Source organism: Paramisgurnus dabryanus, chromosome 14 (genome assembly GCF_030506205.2).
Source record: "Paramisgurnus dabryanus chromosome 14, PD_genome_1.1, whole genome shotgun sequence".
NCBI classification, from domain to species: Eukaryota; Metazoa; Chordata; class Actinopteri; order Cypriniformes; family Cobitidae; genus Paramisgurnus; species Paramisgurnus dabryanus.
Window position 1 is genome coordinate 29485282 of NC_133350.1, and position 17644 is coordinate 29502925.

At 40.3% G+C, this 17644-nt stretch overlaps 3 non-coding genes across 3 annotated transcripts; all 3 read right to left on the reverse strand.

Moving 5' to 3' along the window:
* Window positions 1-3439: 3439 nt before the first annotated feature.
* Window positions 3440-3512, reverse strand: trnav-aac (transfer RNA valine (anticodon AAC)). Its single transcript has one exon. It is a non-coding gene; the product is annotated as a tRNA-Val (tRNA).
* An 838-nt stretch (window positions 3513-4350) lies between these two features.
* trnac-gca (transfer RNA cysteine (anticodon GCA)) lies at window positions 4351-4422 on the reverse strand. Its single transcript has one exon. It is a non-coding gene; the product is annotated as a tRNA-Cys (tRNA).
* A 3852-nt stretch (window positions 4423-8274) lies between these two features.
* trnas-gcu (transfer RNA serine (anticodon GCU)) lies at window positions 8275-8356 on the reverse strand. Its single transcript has one exon. It is a non-coding gene; the product is annotated as a tRNA-Ser (tRNA).
* Between the last annotated feature and the right edge of the window lie 9288 nt (window positions 8357-17644).

Below are 17644 nucleotides of genomic sequence, written 5' to 3' on the forward strand. Positions count from 1 at the left end.
AGACTCGATCCCCACGGGAACCAACTCAGCAGATTCGACCATATGGGAACCGACTCAGGAGATTCGACCATTACAGGAACCAACCCAGATGACTCGACCATCACAGGAATCGACCCAGAAGACTCGACCGTTTGAAGGACCAACTCAGAGGACTCAACCCTCGCAGGAACCGGCTCATGTGTCTCGGTGACCACCCCGTGGAAATGCTCGAGCGTGGCCACAACAACTCTGAGCTCAGCCTGGAGTTCCAAGTGCTTCCTCTGGGCCAGCTCCATTGGAAATCGGGACCCTGCAGACGAAGGATCCCGACTCCTAGTACTCCCCCTCAAAAAAAAAAAATTAAGGGGAGCTCCCCTCTGAGAACTTGCTGCGTCCATGAATGGCCGGATTATTCTGTCACGCCGAGACCAGGAGTTAGGACACATTTGCAAAGTTCAGATGAATAAATAACATTTATTAACAAACAGAAAATAAAACACGAGAAACAACAACGGTCAGGTAAGCACAACAGGAACACTGACATGAAGCACAAGAACAGACGTGGAATGGCGACAATAATCCGGCAGTGAACATTACACAAACAAGGGCTTAAATAGACAGACAAAATGACATAAAGGTGTGATGAGGTAAATAATCAGTCAATGAATGTCCAGGTGACAACAATCGGAACAAAAGCAAAACCTGTCACGGATTATCGTGACAATGTGCTCATTCATGTGTCATTACTTCCACCTACTAATCAAAGTATTCTCGTAAGTGTAGAATCTGCTATTCAGAATACATACTGGCGAGTCCCTCAAATGGCTGAATACATGTTGCGCCTTCATCTTTGAAATACTTTCGCTTCACCTTTCGCACTGTTATACTACACTCACACTGGACAAAGTCGTAGTACTGGAAGCCATGTTAATCTTGGCATGAAACGGCCACCGTAGGAGTGAAAACACGCTCGGAATTGGGCGGAGGGCTAGAAAGTAATATTCAGTTGGAATAGAATTTCACAGCCAGATGGGAGAAGTTCTTACACAATGCAGCTTTAAAAATAGAACAATATGTAAAATAATGTTTATTCATACAATGTCAATTAAAGAAAAAATTAGAAAAAAGACAAAAAGCAAACAGGCTTTAAAAACAGGGATTACTGCAAAATCACTGAAGCCCACCAGAGGAAAAACAACCAAACAAACCAGAAACAATAAATTAGTAAATAGTTTCACCTACCTTATGGAACCCACAGGAGCACCGAAGGCTTCTCCCAAACAGATCCTTAGTAGAATGGCTCTGCAGGGGGCAAGCATCAATTCTCTCCAAGGCCTTTTTCCATTTCTTGGCCCCTGGCCGTTTGCCAGTTGAAAAGTGGTATTGGCCCCGAGCATATTTGAAGCAGATGTCCCTCCAGTAACTATCTGGCTTTCCTGTCTTAGTCATCTGAAAACATTAAACAAAAAATAAGTTAAGGTCAAGCCAGACTATGTGTGTAGACAGACAAACAGAGCAGAGGAAATTATACTTGTATGTGTGTATGTTATGTAGGTAGGTAGGTATGTTTGCATGATTGTTTTATAGTTGTTGTGAAGCAATTTGAAAATGTATGTTTTAAAAGGTACTATATACGTTATTTAAAAGGTACTATATAATAAATTAACACATCTGGGCACATCTGTTCGCTCTGCTCAAACACAAAACCAGGCTCCATTACCGGAGGGGATGAAACTTGCTACAACTATTACACATCTTATGGCTTTTCCCGAGAAATCGACAGTTTATATGGCAAATAAACAAATAAATATATGTTTAAAAGTATGTTCCTCTGCCTCCTTCTGGTAAAATAATGTTTATAGATGGTTTACAAAGTATTTATTAACTATTTAACAAGGTATTATAGTAATCTGTTGCGACCTTATAATAACCACCCAGATAATGTTTATAGCCACATAACTTTACAAACCAACTACTAGTAACCCTTAACAAAGTGTTAGGAATATCTGGTCCGCCTATGTAATGTTGAAGATGTTTTAAAAATGGTTTCTTAAAGATTTACACACATTGTTATTAACCATTACCCGATAAGTTACCTTATACATTATATGACGAATATAACTGTAACTGTTAATTTACAGCACAACTTATAATTAGTAAACATTATTAATTATAATTTCATTGTTTGTTTACAGTAAAAAGACTGTTTGCTAACAGTTAAATGACAATTAACGTTAATTAAAGATTAATTAACAATCAATTTACCATCTATTAATGATGGTTATTACAAGCGGCCACGTAATAAGAACGTTGAAATACAATTTGAATATCATGCTAACGGGACGGGAAATGAAATCGTTTATTGATTTGTGTTTTATGAGTGTTGCTTAATGAGTATTAATCAATTTTCCAAACCTTTATCCCGTGTTTTGATTTGATGCGGTGAAAAAATGGCCGCCACGCTAAAGCGATAACCACGCCCCCTCCCGCGTCACAACGACTACGTCACTGTCCGGACCTGTGTTAGGACCTCGTTTGAAATTCTTTGATCTCGTTAGGAATGTGTTCGGACCTGGTTAGGAGCTGGTTCAGACCTCGTTCGGATGTTAGGACCTCGGAGGCAGTCCAGACACTGGTGGGTACGGCCACCTCGTCCTGTGAAACTTTCCCGTAACCCCTGCCGTTGGGCATTTTGCGATTCCTAAATTACCAGCAAGTACGTAGTAGCGTGCATCAAATTGTTTCCGTTGTTTGTGTAATTAAATGTTATCTTTTAGAAAGCGTTCATTTTGGCCTGACAGAAGGGAAACGCCTGAAGAGAACTGTGCATGAGCAATCCATCGCCTTAGACATGTTTAGAAATAATTTCAAGGACTGACCTGGGGTTTGATTGGGGTTCTTTTTCAAAGTAGTTTTCAACGGATTTCAACATGAAACAGGCAAAAAGCAAAGGAGACATTCAAGACTTTATGTAAAGGGAACAAGAGGTTTTCATTGGCTTATCTACACAGCCAACTGGCTGCGTAATGTTGACTAAACCTCAGTACACTTACCTGCCGTACGTTCAACTAACACTAACCGACGATCAGGTTTACAATAACGTGCATCAAACTGATGTAACTGCTGAGGTAGTTAAATCAACATGACCAAAACCCTGTCATATCTCTAACAAAGTGTTTATTTCAGTCGAACCGAGGACTTTTTGTGATAACCACATCACCACAGAAACCTGTTCCTTTGGATTCTTTGTTTATTTTGATAGATTTGGCCACACATTTTCTCTCTGTGCAACACTTTCCAAAGGGGCAATGCTTTTCGTCCACTTGAGAACTGGCCACCTTTCATGCGTGAAGCGAATGTGACGGGCGGAACTGTGTGTAACTTTAAAAGTGCTTCAAGACACAAAGAGTAACGTGTCTCAAGAAAGGCATTTAACTCGCAGCGTATCAAAGGGACGTGCTGTTTCTGCCCGGTTTCGAACCAAGAACTTTTCGCGTGTTAGGCAAACGTGATAACCACTACACTACAGAAACCTACATGCTGTGACACTTGGTTGTATCAACGGATTTTGTCACATATTTTGCACTCGTTTGAAGGGACCGCACAAACTGTATGAGAAAGGCGGTGCATTTCCCAGAAATGCATGGATGCTTCTTCTGAAACCGGCAAACAGCCACACACTTCTTAGTTCGGGTATCTCTCCGATTTGTTTCAGAGGTGAAGTGTGAGCAGTCAAGTCGCAGCTTTGCGATCTGACCGAATAACGCAGGTATCTCCAAACCTGCTGCTGGTCGGCTACTGTCCTGCAGACTTCAGTTTCAACCCACCTCCAACACACCACTCTGTAATTATCAAGCAACCCTGAACACCTTGATAAGCTGCTTCAGCTAAGTTTCATTGGGGTTGGAGCTAAATCTGCAGGGCGGAAGCTCACCAGGAGCAGGGTCAGAGACCCCTGGTATTGTGTGAGCATACAATTTGTGAGCTTTGGCTTCACGTCGTATGGGATTTACTCGTTCAGTGTACGTTGGCATTTAGCCATGACTGTGCTGAAATGGCACGGTGTATGCTCGTCTTTAGCGTTAGAACAGGGGTAGGCAACGCCGGTCCTGAAGTGCCGCAATCCTGCAGATTTTATTTCCAACCCTAAATAAACGTCATCCACCTGTGGTTCTCAGGTGACCTTTAGACCTTGATTAGCCTGTTCATTTGGGCCTGATTGGAGCAGGAGCTGAACTCTGCAGGGCTGCTGCACTCCAGGACCGACGTTTGCCTAACCCTACGTTAAAAGGATCCATGATGAACTTTGAGTCCGAAATATTAACGCGGCAAACTACCGCAAGAGGCTACGGACACACAGGCTTACAGCGAAGGGGGCACCCGGATTTGAACCAGGGACCTCTTGATCTGCAGTCAAATGCTCTACCACTGAGCCATACCCCCTCTGAGAATACACGTGACTGAAGAATTGAAAAATCATCATGTGTTATGCTTCACCACAGTTAAAGCTGTCTTGATAATGTCCAAGTGAACGGTTAGACCTCCCTCTCTGCGTTTAAACGCTCTAGCACTGACCTATAAAAATTGTGCTAGAGACAACGTATGTTTTCAACCATTCCGCTAAGGTTTTTCAGTTGTTATGATTCCTGTTCTGTTCCTCTTACAGCAAACATCAACAAAGGTAAATCCGCTCAACCCAGTCTTTACCACTTTCTAGACAGTTGGCACATAGCATGGACTTTAAAGTCTGAAAACACTCAAGTGTTATGAAGGTATATTTGGTGCAAAACAACTCCACACCTGTGACAGTGGAATTTGTATTTGTAGAGATTATCCACACATGTGTATCAGTAAACTTGAAGTCGCAGAGGACGTGATGCAAACTTGTAGATTTTTTATCTTTCCCTCAAATACAACACAACAGTTACACATTCACAAATCCTTCAGTGCAGCTGCACAAATCCCATTTTACAAATCACAGATTAAGAAACTCACAAGTTCACATTTTTTGCTACAATTGATGCAGTAAATATGGTGCATAACCTACTTGAACGCCTGCATCAAATAATGTGAAGTCACACACAAATTTTGTACATTTGCAAAATCAGTTTGTGCATCTGTGCGATGAGACTTGCATGTGTGTACAATTTATTTTTCACAAATATTTTTTTATTTTTTTTATATTTTCTAGCCCAAACACAAGTACATAAATACAACTGCTTGAATCTGCTGCTACGAGTTTCAAATACTCTTTTCATGTGCTTTCTCTTCTGCACCAAATATCTCAAGATAAATGGTGCGAAAGTGATTTGTATACCTGTAGGCTTTGGCGAGCACTGTTCAGCACTGCCCACCAGGTGGCGCCCCAGACACTCACTGAAGCAGAGTTTATTAATTACCACCAATGTTTCAGCAAGGTAAATCGCCTTTTTCAAGGTATTATTTTCACCAAGTGGAGAACAATATAAATGGGAGTGCTAATTATACACACATGAAGGTAATTACATACAATATTCCAATGATTCATTAGTAAACAAAATATAAGTTTCATAAATTTCAAACCATCAATATAAGTAGATTAAAAAATACAAGCAGCAAATACACACATAGGCCTACATTTAAATAAGATACCAAATGATGTAAGTCCCATTCATTTTTAATATCATAAAACAAATTATTTTATTTTTCAGACTAATTTTTAATTCAAACAGGAAGTGGGGCCATGGAAAGAACGTTTGTGATTTCTTTTGCAAAATAACCTTTTTTTGAAGAAAAATATGTGTATTTAAATCATGCTTTTTCTTCTAATATACTAATTTGGATGATTATTTCTGTCTTTTTGAATCGGGTTACTGAACAACTAAATTCTTTTTATTATTATATAAACAGTTGTTCTGATTTCTTAACATTTACTTTGGATGCTAACCCAAATCAAATCAGCTTTTTAGACTTGTGGATTTGTTTATATAGGGATCCGATTAAAAAACCTACAGCTCGTAATACACAATTGAGAGTGGATTCTTATTGTCGTGAGCAGGGCCGTACGCAGGATTTTATAAATACCGAGGTCCATATGTATTTTTCTAGGGCATGCACCCCAGGAAAAAAATTCTTATTTCTCTGCTCTACATATATGACTTCTAACACATCAGAAAAAAAAACAATCAAATAAATATAGATTTCAAACCATGTCAGTATGCGCAAGACTTGTGTTGTTTATTAGTAAGACATTGAAATAATTATGTTACCATCCTGGGCACTGTCAGTTAAGTAAACATAGGCTAACTGAATATAGGATCAGTTTAGTGAATTAACCAAAGGCTATCAAGAATTTGTTTATTAAATTCATTCACAATATGCACACACTTATTATACACTTAATATGCTGAAATACAACATCAATATTGCAGTGGCAGAACTAGAATTTTATAAATGGGGTGGCCAAGGCTACTTTAGGGGGTCCATATCCCATGAAAGAAAACGATATGTAATTATTATAATACTTCACATTACCCCATATTAGATCAATATTCTTCCTGCCCTGAATTCATTACATGCATTATACTAACTGTAAGATACAAACATAATGCAAGGCTGAACTTGCATAATAAACCAATAATAAACCAACTTACTTCAAAGAGCAGAGCTCAACATTAAGGATTGTTGGCAAAAAAAGATATTTATTTAAAATTAAATATGGATTAATCTTTTTTTACGAAGTTACAGTCAGGACCAATGAGTGATTTTCTCTTCTTTTGTTATTTAAGTAACTTTAATGACTTCAACAGGTACTGTTTTTTAGACTTTAAGACAGAATGTAATAAAATGTTTACATTCGGAAGACATATTAAGACATAATCAGTAGTTTACTATGATACTCACTAAAACAGTCCGGACCTCAATGGTGGGTACGGCCAAGGTCAAGAGTCCTGTCTGTGTCTGCCCTATTTCCCTCTTGTTCCTTTGTTGCCCCGCCCCCTTTTTTGTTGACATGGACATTAAGTCATACTCCACCCACTGCCCATCTGTTTCCATAGCACTGCATTTTGTTGAACTTAATAATCCTATTACTTCATTATTGTATATAGGAATTGAGAGGGAATTTCCATCTAGAAGGTGCGGTGAGTTTGCCCAATTTTTACTTAGACAGAAGGCCTTTTAGGTAAATTAAATGTGAACATTGGCACACATGGTTTAAAAGTAGATTTTGATTTGGGTTGTTTTTATAGGTATTATGATATTAAAAATGAATGGGACTTACATCATTTGGTATCTTATTTAAAGTTAAAATGTGTGTATTTGCTGCTTGTATTTTTTAATCTACTTATATTGATGGTTTGAAATTTATGGAACTTATATTTTTTTTACTAATGAATCATTGGAATATTGTATGTAATTACCTTCATGTGTGTATAATTAGCACTCCCATTTATATTGTTCTCCACTTGGTGAAAATAATACCTTGATAAAGGCGATTTACTTTGCTGAAACATTGGTGGTAATTAATAAACTCTGCTTCAGTGAGTGTCTGGGGCGCCACCTGGTGGGCAGTGCTGAACAGTGCTCGCCAAAGCCTACAGGTATACAAATCACTTTCGCACCATTTATCTCGAGATATTTGGTGCAGAAGAGAGAGCACATGAAAAAGAGTATTTGAAACTCGTAGCAGCAGATTCAAGCAGTTGTATTTATGTACTTGTGTTTGGGCTGGAAAATATAAAAAAAATAAAAAAATATTTGTGAAAAATAAATTGTACACACATGCAAGTCTCATCGCACAGATGCACAAACTGATTTTGCAAATGTACAAAATTTGTGTGTGACTTCACATTATTTGATGCAGGCGTTCAAGTAGGTTATGCACCATATTTACTGCATCAATTGTAGAAAAAAATGTGAACTTGTGAGTTTCTTAATCTGTGATTTGTAAAATGGGATTTGTGCAGCTGCACTGAAGGATTTGTGAATGTGTAACTGTTGTGTTGTATTTGAGGGAAAGAAAAAAAATCTACAAGTTTGCATCACGTCCTCTGCGACTTCAAGTTTACTGATACACATGTGTGGATAATCTCTACAAATACAAATTCCACTGTCACAGGTGTGCAGTTGTTTTGCACCAAATATACCTTCATAAAGTGTCCCTCAGAGACTCTGGATTGTAAGCACTTCAAAACTGATGCAAAGAAAACACATTGCTTTCTCTACTGGGTAGCAGACCACTCCTAGAGGTGTGGGAAACAACTTAACCTTCGGCAACTTTGCGTCTTAAAGACTGTTCAACGTCACAAGGACAGACGACGAGGATGGGATTCGAACCCACGCGTGCAGAGCACAATGGATTAGCAGTCCATCGCCTTAACCACTCGGCCACCTCATCCTGTGAAACTTTCCCGTAACCCCTGCCGTTGGGCATTTTGCGATTCCTAAATTACCAGCATGTACGTACTAGCGTGCATCAAATTGTTTCCGTTGTTTGTGTAATTAAATGTTATCTTTTAGAAAGCGTTCATTTTGGCCTGACAGAAGGGAAACACCTGAAGAGAACTGTGCATGAGCAATCCATCGCCTTAGACATGTTTAGAAATAATTTCAAGGACTGACCTGGGGTTTGATTGGGGTTCTTTTTCAAAATTGTTTTCAACGGATTTCAACATGAAACAGGCAAAAAGCAAAGGAGACATTCAAGACTTTATGTAAAGGGAACAAGAGGTTTTCATTGGCTTATCTACACAGCCAACTGGCTGCGTAATGTTGACTAAACCTCAGTACACTTACCTGCCGTACGTTCAACTAACACTAACCGACGATCAGGTTTACAGCATCAAACTGATGTAACTGTTGAGGTAGTTAAATCAACATGACCAAAACCCTGTCATATCTCTAACAAAGTGTTTATTTCAGTCGAACCGAGGACTTTTTTTGACAACCACATCACCACAGAAACCTGTTCCTTTGGCCACACATTTTCTCTCTGTGCAACACTTTCCAAAGGGGCAATGCTTTTCGTCCACTTGAGAACTGGCCACCTTTCATGCGTGAAGCGAATGTGATTGGCGGAACCGTGTGTAACTTTAAAAGTGCTTCATGACACAAGGAGTAACGTGTCTCAAGAAAGGCATTTAACTCGCAGCGTATCAAAAGGACGTGCTGCTTCTGCCCGGTTTCGAACCGAGGACCTTTCGCGTGTTAGGCGAATGTGATAACCACTACCCCAGCTACATGGGTACCAAGTGGGCATGGTCCTATTATGGGCATCTTATATGGGACTCACTTGGGTGAGTGTAGTAGGCCCCACATGGGTTAAAAAACATAGGCTCCCTATATGGGTCCCAATTGGGATGTTAATGGGAAATGAGGGCATGGGCTCATAATAGGAAACACATATGGGGCACTCTTGGCCAACCAATATGGGTCTTAAATGGGCTAACACAATCATTCCCATATAGGCTCCTTATATGGGTCCAAAGTGGGACCCACATAGGTTATAAGAATATGTGATTTGAATAAGGAAACACAAATGGGACCCTTTTGGTCAAACCATATGGGTCCAACATGGGCAAACACAATTATTCCCATATAGGTTTCTTATATAGGTCCAAGGTCGGACCCACATAAGTCATAAGTATATGTGTTTTGCATAAGAAAACACATATGGGACCCTTTTGGCCAAACCATATGGGTCCAACATGGGCAAACACAATTATTCCCATATAGGCTCCTTATATGGGCCCGAAGTGGGACCCACAAAGGTCACCTGTATATGTGTTTTGAATAAGGAAACACATATGGGGCCCTTTTGGCCAAACCATATGGGTACATCATGGGCAAACACAATTATCCCCATATAGGCTCCTTATATGGGTCAGAAGTGGGTCCCACATAGGTCACCTGTATATGTGTTTTGAATAAGGAAACACATATGGGACCATATTGGCCAAACCATATGGGTACAACATGGGCAAACACAATTATCCCCATATAAGTTCCTTATATGGGTCCGAAGTGGGACCCACATAGGTCACTTGCATATGTGTTTTGAATAAGGAAACACATATGGGACCCTTTTGGCCAAACCATATGGGTGCAACATGGGCAAACACAAATATTCCCATATAGGCTCCTTATATGGGTCAGAAGTGGGTCCCACCTAGGTCACCTGTATATGTGCTTTGAATAAGGAAACACATATGGGACCCTATTGGCCAAACCATATGGGAACAACATGGGCAAACACAATTATTCCCATATAGGCTCCTTATATGGGCTGAAAGTGGGTCCCACATAGGTCACCTGTATATGTGTTTTGAATAAGGAAACACATATGGGACCCTTTTGGCCAAACCATATGGGTACAACATGGGCAAACACAATTATTCCCATATAGGCTCCTTATATGGGCTGAAAGTGGGTCCCACATAGGTCACCTGTATATGTGTTTTGAATAAGGAAACACATATGGGACCCTTTTGGCCAAACCATATGGGTACAACATGGGCAAACACAATTATTCCCATATAGGCTCCTTATATGGGCTGAAAGTGGGTCCCACATAGGTCACCTGTATATGTGTTTTGAATAAGGAAACACATATGGGACCCTATTGGCCAAACCATATGGGTACAACATGGGCAAACACAAATATTCCCATATAGGCTCCTTATATGGGCTGAAAGTGGGTCCCACATAGGTCACCTGTATATGTGTTTTGAATAAGGAAACACATATGGGACCCTATTGGCCAAACGATATGGGTACAACATGGGCAAACACAATTATTCCCATATAGGCTCCTTATATGGGCCCGAAGTGGGACCCACAAAGGTCACCTGTATATGTGTTTTGAATAAGGAAACACATATGGGGCCCTTTTGGCCAAACCATATGGGTACAACATGGGCAAACACAATTATCCCCATATAGGCTCCTTATATGGGTCAGAAGTGGGTCCCACATAGGTCACCTGTATATGTGTTTTGAATAAGGAAACACATATGGGACCATATTGGCCAAACCATATGGGTACAACATGGGCAAACACAATTATCCCCATATAAGTTCCTTATATGGGTCCGAAGTGGGACCCACATAGGTCACTTGCATATGTGTTTTGAATTAGGAAACACATATGGGATTCTTTTGGACAAACCATATGGGTACAACATGGGCAAACACAATTATTCCCATATAGGCTCCTTATATGGGTCAGAAGTGGGTCCCACATAGGTCACCTGTATATGTGTTTTGTATAAGGAAACACATATGGGACCCTATTGGCCAAACCATATGCGTACAACATGGGCAAACACAATTATCCCCATATATGCTCCTTATATGGGTCAGAAGTGGGTCCCACATAGGTCACCTGTATATGTGTTTTGACTAAGGAAACACATATGGGACCATATTGGCCAAACCATATGGGTACAACATGGGCAAACACAATTATCCCCATATAAGTTCCTTATATGAGTCAGAAGTGGGTCCCACATAGGTCACCTGTATATGTGTTTTGTATAAGGAAACACATATGGGACCCTATTGGCCAAACCATATGGGTACAACATGGGCAAACACAATTATCCCCATATAAGTTCCTTATATGGGTCCGAAGTGGGACCCACATAGGTCACTTGCATATGTGTTTTGAATTAGGAAACACATATGGGACCCTTTTGGACAAACCATATGGGTACACCATGGGCAAACACAATTATTCCCATATAGGCTCCTTATATGGGTCAGAAGTGGGTCCCACATAGGTCACCTGTATATGTGTTTTGTATAAGGAAACACATATGGGACCCTATTGGCCAAACCATATGGGTACAACATGGGCAAACACAATCATTCCCATATAGGCTCCTTATATGGGTCAGAAGTGGGACCCACAAAGGTCACCTGTATATGTGTTTTGAATAAGGAAACACATATGGGGCCCTTTTGGCCAAACCATATGGGTACATCATGGGCAAACACAATTATCCCCATATAGGCTCCTTATATGGGTCAGAAGTGGGTCCCACATAGGTCACCTGTATATGTGTTTTGAATAAGGAAACACATATGGGACCATATTGGCCAAACCATATGGGTACAACATGGGCAAACACAATTATCCCCATATAAGTTCCTTATATGGGTCCGAAGTGGGACCCACATAGGTCACTTGCATATGTGTTTTGAATAAGGAAACACATATGGGACCCTTTTGGCCAAACCATATGGGTGCAACATGGGCAAACACAAATATTCCCATATAGGCTCCTTATATGGGTCAGAAGTGGGTCCCACCTAGGTCACCTGTATATGTGCTTTGAATAAGGAAACACATATGGGACCCTATTGGCCAAACCATATGGGAACAACATGGGCAAACACAATTATTCCCATATAGGCTCCTTATATGGGCTGAAAGTGGGTCCCACATAGGTCACCTGTATATGTGTTTTGAATAAGGAAACACATATGGGACCCTTTTGGCCAAACCATATGGGTACAACATGGGCAAACACAATTATTCCCATATAGGCTCCTTATATGGGCTGAAAGTGGGTCCCACATAGGTCACCTGTATATGTGTTTTGAATAAGGAAACACATATGGGACCCTTTTGGCCAAACCATATGGGTACAACATGGGCAAACACAATTATTCCCATATAGGCTCCTTATATGGGCTGAAAGTGGGTCCCACATAGGTCACCTGTATATGTGTTTTGAATAAGGAAACACATATGGGACCCTATTGGCCAAACCATATGGGTACAACATGGGCAAACACAAATATTCCCATATAGGCTCCTTATATGGGCTGAAAGTGGGTCCCACATAGGTCACCTGTATATGTGTTTTGAATAAGGAAACACATATGGGACCCTATTGGCCAAACGATATGGGTACAACATGGGCAAACACAATTATTCCCATATAGGCTCCTTATATGGGCCCGAAGTGGGACCCACAAAGGTCACCTGTATATGTGTTTTGAATAAGGAAACACATATGGGGCCCTTTTGGCCAAACCATATGGGTACAACATGGGCAAACACAATTATCCCCATATAGGCTCCTTATATGGGTCAGAAGTGGGTCCCACATAGGTCACCTGTATATGTGTTTTGAATAAGGAAACACATATGGGACCATATTGGCCAAACCATATGGGTACAACATGGGCAAACACAATTATCCCCATATAAGTTCCTTATATGGGTCCGAAGTGGGACCCACATAGGTCACTTGCATATGTGTTTTGAATTAGGAAACACATATGGGATTCTTTTGGACAAACCATATGGGTACAACATGGGCAAACACAATTATTCCCATATAGGCTCCTTATATGGGTCAGAAGTGGGTCCCACATAGGTCACCTGTATATGTGTTTTGAATAAGGAAACACATATGGGACCATATTGGCCAAACCATATGGGTACAACATGGGCAAACACAATTATCCCCATATAAGTTCCTTATATGGGTCCGAAGTGGGACCCACATAGGTCACTTGCATATGTGTTTTGAATTAGGAAATACATATGGGATTCTTTTGGACAAACCATATGGGTACAACATGGGCAAACACAATTATTCCCATATAGGCTCCTTATATGGGTCAGAAGTGGGTCCCACATAGGTCACCTGTATATGTGTTTTGTATAAGGAAACACATATGGGACCCTATTGGCCAAACCATATGCGTACAACATGGGCAAACACAATTATCCCCATATATGCTCCTTATATGGGTCAGAAGTGGGTCCCACATAGGTCACCTGTATATGTGTTTTGACTAAGGAAACACATATGGGACCATATTGGCCAAACCATATGGGTACAACATGGGCAAACACAATTATCCCCATATAAGTTCCTTATATGAGTCAGAAGTGGGTCCCACATAGGTCACCTGTATATGTGTTTTGTATAAGGAAACACATATGGGACCCTATTGGCCAAACCATATGGGTACAACATGGGCAAACACAATTATCCCCATATAAGTTCCTTATATGGGTCCGAAGTGGGACCCACATAGGTCACTTGCATATGTGTTTTGAATTAGGAAACACATATGGGACCCTTTTGGACAAACCATATGGGTACACCATGGGCAAACACAATTATTCCCATATAGGCTCCTTATATGGGTCAGAAGTGGGTCCCACATAGGTCACCTGTATATGTGTTTTGTATAAGGAAACACATATGGGACCCTATTGGCCAAACCATATGGGTACAACATGGGCAAACACAATCATTCCCATATAGGCTCCTTATATGGGTCAGAAGTGGGACCCACAAAGGTCACCTGTATATGTGTTTTGAATAAGGAAACACATATGGGGCCCTTTTGGCCAAACCATATGGGTACATCATGGGCAAACACAATTATCCCCATATAGGCTCCTTATATGGGTCAGAAGTGGGTCCCACATAGGTCACCTGTATATGTGTTTTGAATAAGGAAACACATATGGGACCATATTGGCCAAACCATATGGGTACAACATGGGCAAACACAATTATCCCCATATAAGTTCCTTATATGGGTCCGAAGTGGGACCCACATAGGTCACTTGCATATGTGTTTTGAATAAGGAAACACATATGGGACCCTTTTGGCCAAACCATATGGGTGCAACATGGGCAAACACAAATATTCCCATATAGGCTCCTTATATGGGTCAGAAGTGGGTCCCACCTAGGTCACCTGTATATGTGCTTTGAATAAGGAAACACATATGGGACCCTATTGGCCAAACCATATGGGAACAACATGGGCAAACACAATTATTCCCATATAGGCTCCTTATATGGGCTGAAAGTGGGTCCCACATAGGTCACCTGTATATGTGTTTTGAATAAGGAAACACATATGGGACCCTTTTGGCCAAACCATATGGGTACAACATGGGCAAACACAATTATTCCCATATAGGCTCCTTATATGGGCTGAAAGTGGGTCCCACATAGGTCACCTGTATATGTGTTTTGAATAAGGAAACACATATGGGACCCTTTTGGCCAAACCATATGGGTACAACATGGGCAAACACAATTATTCCCATATAGGCTCCTTATATGGGCTGAAAGTGGGTCCCACATAGGTCACCTGTATATGTGTTTTGAATAAGGAAACACATATGGGACCCTATTGGCCAAACGATATGGGTACAACATGGGCAAACACAATTATTCCCATATAGGCTCCTTATATGGGCCCGAAGTGGGACCCACAAAGGTCACCTGTATATGTGTTTTGAATAAGGAAACACATATGGGGCCCTTTTGGCCAAACCATATGGGTACAACATGGGCAAACACAATTATCCCCATATAGGCTCCTTATATGGGTCAGAAGTGGGTCCCACATAGGTCACCTGTATATGTGTTTTGAATAAGGAAACACATATGGGACCATATTGGCCAAACCATATGGGTACAACATGGGCAAACACAATTATCCCCATATAAGTTCCTTATATGGGTCAGAAGTGGGTCCCACATAGGTCACCTGTATATGTGTTTTGAATAAGGAAACACATATGGGACCATATTGGCCAAACCATATGGGTACAACATGGGCAAACACAATTATCCCCATATAAGTTCCTTATATGGGTCAGAAGTGGGTCCCACATAGGTCACTTGCATATGTGTTTTGAATTAGGAAACACATATGGGATTCTTTTGGACAAACCATATGGGTACAACATGGGCAAACACAATTATTCCCATATAGGCTCCTTATATGGGTCAGAAGTGGGTCCCACATAGGTCACCTGTATATGTGTTTTGTATAAGGAAACACATATGGGACCCTATTGGCCAAACCATATGCGTACAACATGGGCAAACACAATTATCCCCATATATGCTCCTTATATGGGTCAGAAGTGGGTCCCACATAGGTCACCTGTATATGTGTTTTGACTAAGGAAACACATATGGGACCATATTGGCCAAACCATATGGGTACAACATGGGCAAACACAATTATCCCCATATAAGTTCCTTATATGAGTCAGAAGTGGGTCCCACATAGGTCACCTGTATATGTGTTTTGTATAAGGAAACACATATGGGACCCTATTGGCCAAACCATATGGGTACAACATGGGCAAACACAATTATCCCCATATAAGTTCCTTATATGGGTCCGAAGTGGGACCCACATAGGTCACTTGCATATGTGTTTTGAATTAGGAAACACATATGGGACCCTTTTGGACAAACCATATGGGTACACCATGGGCAAACACAATTATTCCCATATAGGCTCCTTATATGGGTCAGAAGTGGGTCCCACATAGGTCACCTGTATATGTGTTTTGTATAAGGAAACACATATGGGACCCTATTGGCCAAACCATATGGGTACAACATGGGCAAACACAATCATTCCCGTATATGGATTCTAAATAAGGAAACACTTATGGGACCCTTTCTGTCAAATCATATCAGACCAAAATCAGTCCCATACAGACTCCCCACATATGTAATTGTCATTTCATGCCCTTTTTTAAACAGGGATCCTGAAAGGTTAATGCCTATGTTTTCAGACTGTCTTACTTCGCAAACCATGGTGACGCTAAAAGCAAGACATGTAGCCTAATAGTTTATGAAGTCCCAAAGGACTGCAGGGTAACTTCTAAGTAAAGGCGGCGGCATCAATGCAACAGAAGCCTTGCATTTTTTACCCAAAGCTTGCATGGGTATTAGTGCATTTAAAATGTTATTTGTAATATGATGATAAAACATTACAAAAATTAGTTAGGTTCAGGCTCAGGTTAAAATTTTCCTGCAAGTCTAAAGCGATCTGACATAATTAGCAAAAGTGAGAAAGTGACAGACCGTATTCACTGTATTCTGATATCTAGACCAATCAGTTTTCACTGTGGGCAGGCTTACAATCAACCTCTCTCTTCAGCTCAGTAAACCACTGTACAGCAGTAGTTTATTTACAATGTACAGTAAATGACAGAGTGTCCAAAAAAACCCCAGGAAAATAATACAATAATTACTTTATTTTTTAAGTATATCAAAGTTTATCTCTGTGTAAACCCTCTGCTTTTGAACAAAACAAAAATATTTAACCTATCTTTATTTGTTCCTTTTTATCTTTTTTAAATATGTGTCTTTTTTTATAAATATAGGGTCAAAGGAGTTTAAGGTGTCCTTCATAATTATACATATATTTTAAAGCTGTTAAAAGAGCAACCGTATTAAAGTAATAAACAAGATAACACAAAATAAAATATAAATTACATTGATGATTAAATTATTTTAAATGTATGTTTTTTGTGGGGGCTTGTTGGTGAGCTTCCTTCCCAGTCAGTTTTTGTAGGGTGGGATGTCTGAGTGTAATTTTAATAAATTAAACAGTCAAAACTGCACAAAAATCTTTTATTTACATTGTCTCCAATATTTGCTATACTGAGAGGATTTGTACATATGTAGAACTCATTTTATGTTTTGATAGATACTAAGTGAATTATCACCATACACCAAAGGCCTCTATCGTGCTAGTCTGGCCAGACCTTCAATACTGAAGTTGTTTACAATGTTTAGCCAACATTCTGTGGGCGTGACAGTTGAAGCTGAGACTACTATCATGCTGAGTCCATGAGTTCAAGTCCATGAGAAGAGCATTGACCAACTAT